Here is a 6,000-nt window from a genome sequence, read left to right as displayed (position 1 = left end):
TTTTTCTGTGTAGTGTCCTCAGCAAAATAATTCGGTCGATTGCGGATTTTTTGTAATGAGATTTATGAGAGACATCATTGCGTTGAATCGTATAGACATCCCAAAAATGGTATGGAATAATAACTTAGGGTTTATTTTAATATTATCGGATATTTCATCTAATTTGTTACTAAATCATGAATATGTTTTATTCTCTTAATTGTAGTACTTTGAGGAATACAAATCTTACTCAAGAGCTCATTTGGATGAAATCAAGGATGAATTGTGTCAATTCATTGTTGATCAAAGAATCATATAGCTAGGTTGTATATTGTTGTACATATATGTATGGAATGTTGTTGTTGTATGCTGTTGTTGTATATATGTTGTATATTGTTGTTGTAATTTTACTAAATCATGAATATGTTGTTGTATATTTTTGATCAAAGAATCATATATTAATGTTGTATATATGGAGGATTAATGTTGTATATAAATGGATTCATGTTGTATATATCAATGGATTAATGGTGTATAACATTGGATTAAAGGATGAAATCAATATGAATTTTACACTTTTGCAGCATGCGAACAGGTTACCAATTAAATATCCACTGTTTTTCAAACAATTTTTTTTAAAATAACTAACACTTTAGAGGGCGCTTTGTCCAGAAAGCGCCCTCTAAACACTTTACATTGACAACTTTAGAGGGCGCTTTTTCCTGAAAGCGCCCTCTAAACACTTTACATTGTCAACTTTAGAGGGCGCTTTTTCCTGAAAGCGCCCTCTAAACACTTTACATTGACAACTTTAGAGGGCGCTTATTCCTGAAAGCGCCCTCTAAACACTTTACATTGACAACTTTAGAGGGCGCTTTTTCCTGAAAGCGCCCTCTAAACACTTTACATTGACAACTTTAGAGGGCGCTTATTCCTGAAAGCGCCCTCTAAACACTTTACATTGACAACTTTAGAGGGCGCTTTTTCCTGAAAGCGCCCTCTAAGGTGTCTCTTTATGGACCACTCCAGAGGGCGCTTTTTTCTTAAAGCGCACTATAATGTGGCCCTTAAAGGGCCACTTTAGACAGCGCTTTCTCCAGGAAAACAAAGCGCTGTCTTTACCTATGCCAGCGCCACTTTAGAGGGCGCTTAAAAGCGCTGTTATAGGCCAAAATAAGCGCCCTCTTTTCCCTTATTTGGCGTAGTGAAAGACCACACAAACAAACACAAACAAAATATATCACAAAATATGGTCCAAGTGGACAAAGTGAAAATGACATAAACATAAACAATTAGAATGGTATGAACAATGGCAAATGAATAAGGCTTAAAAAATAAAGTGCATTAAAGTAAATAACTTGAAAGTAAATGTTAGTTGTTAATGAATTAGAAGTTAGTATTGCTTTTGCTTTTTTTTTGGTTTTAAGTCATTCTTTGGAGAACACTCAACCCACTTATCACAAGCATGGATCCTTGAACCAAGACATCTTCCAAAGGAAGGAAAAAAGGCCAAGTTTCCACACAATACCATGAAAGAGGGGAAACTTATATACTCACTAACTAGGATGCTATGCCTTTTGTGTCAAAAATTTAGCGCTATGTTAAGCAATCGTAATTGGACTTATGTAGAAGTCACAACTATTTGAGGTCGTGCAATAAAATTTTGGTGTTAATGCATGTTAGAGACATAGTATAATGGACTATGCTCATGAAACATACCACACACAAAAAGAATATGCAAAAGAGGTGACCTAATCTCATCCATACTTATGTTGATTTTCAATCAACTAGCCTTAGGACATTGAGATTTCATAGGACCATGACATGAATGCATAAAGAAAGGGAATAAGATGAAGAGGGAGGGGAAATGGACAAAACTCAAATTGGACAAAGGAGGACTTTTACCAAATTAAGATCATTCATTCATTTTGGGAGATGGAATGTACATTCCATCAATCCCCTAAATCCAATGATCTTAACCTAGCAAAGTCAAATCAACCTTGACCAAGACCCAACAACACAAGTCAAACTCATACAAACAATCAAAATGGCTCAACACAATTATTTGGCATTTTTTTAATTTAAAAATAATAAAAATAATGCATTAAATTAAATATGGTTTGTCAAATTCCTAAAACCTAATCAAAACACCAAAGAAATGGTTATGAGATTTATCTTAGGTCAAACAAGGTCAAATGACCTTGGAGAAAAAATTTCAGAATTTTTAAAGACTTAAAAGTATATTTAAACAATTAAAAATATTCACAAAATCAATTAAATCATGAAAAATATTAATAATGATGCAAAAAATAATTTTAATTCAGAATATGAAAAAGGATTTTATTTAAATTTTTTTGGTGAAACTCTCATATTTTTTGGATCAATATTAAAATTAATATGAATTAATGAAAATAAAATAAATAAAATGAAATTCAAATATTCAGAAAAAACGTGGACCACTTGATCTCCCTCATTAATTGAGGTGGCAGATCAAGTGGCCATCAACGCGCTTTCCACCATAGTCACTAGTCAACGCGTAACACAAGTGGTAATTACAAGCAACGTGTGAGATTAAAACATTTTGAACAAGATCAATGGCTTTGAACCTATCCAGCACATCACCGGCGCTAAACCTCCGGTCACCTTCTCAGGCGAGCCTTGTCGGACTGGTTCAGTCATCACCATCATATAAATGAAAAAGGAGGATATGATCTGAAAGAAAAAATGGCGTAGAGCACGAATCTGACCTCAATTTTAACTAACTCCACATATATAGAAAGATATAAGCAGTTGAATTTTGAGGTGTGTCAACTGAGTTTCTTCGATTTGACCTCACAACAACTCAATCTTCTTGCCTACATTGGTAGGACTTCAGACAATTTAAGATCCAAGAGAATTGATGAGAATTGAGTGAGAATCGAAGAGAAGAAAATTTCTGGAAAATACCTTAAATGATGTGCAAAACTTGATCTTGCTTGCTTCAATCCTTGCTTGATCACACTCAAGGAGCTTGCATAAGTGGTTTGGAAATGGAACAAAGCTTTGGATCCTGGAGATTTTGAATCTCCAAATAGTGAGATTCAAACTCAATTTTCAAAATGAAAATTCTCAGGTTTTCCTTTGAATTGTGAGGGTTTGAAGAGAGGGGGAAAAGCTGGCGCGCAAGGATCTTCTCAAATGAGCTCAGAGGGCTTGTATTTATAGTAATGGGGAATTTTATTTGCACACTTCAAGTTTCTTCCAAATTTGGCAATGTCATGCACATGCTTGCATGGGCGTGTACAGGCCCATGGAGCAATCCAATTAGGTCCAAATGCATCATAAATGAGATTGAAATGAAGCTTGAATGGCAAGGCAATGTGAAATGGTCATTTGCACTTTTGATTTTTCCACTTGATGCAGGCCTGTTAAAACCATGAGCAGCCCTAGCAAACCTTGTCCAAAATGAATTAAGTAGGACTCTTTGGAAAGCTTAGATCAAGAGGAACAACTCTTATGTTGAACAATTCTCCATTTGGAACTTAGATCAAGGTGAATTTTGAGGTGGAAGTTTGGAAATTTCCACATGTTGAAATATTTTCGAAGTGTCAAGCCATATACCTCAATGTTCCACCTTACTAAACTTTTTATGTGAGCTCCAAATGAGAAAAAGTGTCTTCATCAAAGTTGTATCTCTTTCAACGACCTTCAAAATTGTCACCAATTTGACATCATTTGGATTTAGAATGAGAGAGTTATGCATTTTTGAAGTTGAGAAAAATCACTTGTTCAATGGTATTGGTCCAAAATGACCTATAATGTATCCTCATATCACATGCTCATAAACGTTGATTTAGCTTTCACTCCAAACATAAAAGTTGAAGTAGACATCTTGAATTTGAGTTTACAACTTGGAAATATTTCATCTCATAAAAATTGAGCAAGTTATGGCCTTGGGAAGTTTACTTTCAAAATTAGGGTTTAGACAAAATGACCTATAATATTTCAACATGGAAGCTGAATTTCCCAGCAAAATTAGCTCTAGATTTCAAAATTAAAGTTGTTTGTAATGTCATTTATAGTAACTTTTCTCTTGGAATCATTTTCATATGGTGAAAATTGTAGGAGATAGGGTCTAGGGGGACCCAATTTTGATCAGATGAAGTCATCTGGCCAACCACCATCAAACAACTTGCTAACTTGCAATTCTCTTGACTTTTTAGGCTCATGGTAGATCATATATGCATAAGGTGATGAATTTTGAAGTGACCCTTGAGAAATTTGATCAATTGATGAGAAAGATTATTGAAGAAGTTACTCAAGAAACCCAAACAAACTAGGGTTTCCAAGGCAAACCAACTCCAAACTCTTGAAGGATGCTTGATCAAAATAACATGAAAAGATCACTGGGACTCATATATGATGCTTAGAGACATTATGGATCATTCCTTGGTTGTGCTCTTAGCTATGAGGGTCTCAAACCCTAGATGTGAACTTGATAGATCAATGGTGATCATGCCCTTCCTACAAAAGAGTTAGGCAAATACAAAGACATATTTTTGGTGTTTTGGTTAGTGAAATTATAATATAAAAGTATGATACAATCACATGATGCTTGGTGATCTCTCCCAAAACAAACCCAATGAAAGAGAAGGAGGATGCCAAGGTATGATCCCAATGCTAATGCATATGATGAGATTACATGAGGGATCTTAGGGTCAAAATTGGGGTCTTACAATAACCAGGAGCTCCCTGGTGAAAGACGACGCAGAGTCAGGCTTGTACCACCATGGAAGTGGCTCGGGAATTTGAGGTGGATTTATTGGTTGGAGTAGGTTCTTGAGAACCAAAGATGGATACAGTTCAACATATGACATAGGAATAGAGTCAAAAGAGACATTCTTCCTCTCGAAGTTTGGTGTTGATTATTATTGTTGTTGTTGTAGTTGGTTCTTTGTTGTGGGTATTCTTGATGTTGTTGTTGCTGAATCGGGATAGATTGATTGTTGGAATTGTTTGAAAACACTAGAATTATTGATGAAACTTGATGTTGATGCTGACGTGGTTGAGGGTTCCTTCTGACATGAGGCCTCCTCTTCCTCCCCCAAATACTGAGTTGGTTTCCCCTTCCTTCCTTTTGGCAAACCCACTCCCATATTTCTTGCTGGATGACACTTCTTCCTTAGACAGACATCCTTCACGGACTCCTTCCTCTAATCTCATCCCCATATTTACCATCTCGGTAAAGTCACTGGGGGAACTGGAAATCATTCGTTCGTAATAAAACGAACTCAGGGTCTTCAGGAAAATCTTCGTCATCTCCTTCTCTTCCAATAGAGGATTAATTTGAGCAGCAAGTTCTCTCCATATTTGAGCATACTCTTTAAGTGTCTATTTATCCTTCTAAGATATAAATCTTAGCTGGTATCTATCAGGCGCCACATCCACATTATACTTGTACTGCTTCACAAAAGCTTCACCCAAATCGTTGAACGTACGAATACTTGCACTGTCTAGCCCCATATACCATCTCAGAGCAGCACCAATCAAACTGTCTTGAAAGTAGTGAATCAGTAATAGATCATTATCCATTTGAGTTGATATCTTTTTGGCGTACATCACAAGGTGACTCAAGGGACATGTGTTTCCCTTATACTTTTCAAAGTCAGGGACTTTGAACTTCAGCGGGATCTTTACATTCGGCCCCAAGCAGAGTTCAGCAACACTCTTACCAAACAAGTCTTTTCCTCTCAATGTTTTCAATTCCTTGCGCGACTCAAGGAACCGATCCTTCATTTCATACATCTTCTCATAAACATCTAGGTCCTCAGACGGCTCAGAATGGTAGATGGTGTCCTCAACACGAGGCAAGGTATGGACAACTGGAGGTGGCACGGACATGACCGGGCTAGATGCAGGCATAGAAGCAAATGTAGGCGCAAACCCTTCAGGGATGAAATTTGGTGGCATCCCCCACGGGAATCCAGCAGGCATAGTTGGACCGGATTGAGTAGCAGCAACTGGAACGGTTGAGGTAACAAC

Source organism: Lathyrus oleraceus, chromosome 4 (assembly GCF_024323335.1).
Source record: "Lathyrus oleraceus cultivar Zhongwan6 chromosome 4, CAAS_Psat_ZW6_1.0, whole genome shotgun sequence".
Classification (NCBI taxonomy): domain Eukaryota; kingdom Viridiplantae; phylum Streptophyta; class Magnoliopsida; order Fabales; family Fabaceae; genus Lathyrus; species Lathyrus oleraceus.
This window is presented reverse-complemented; position numbering follows the sequence as displayed.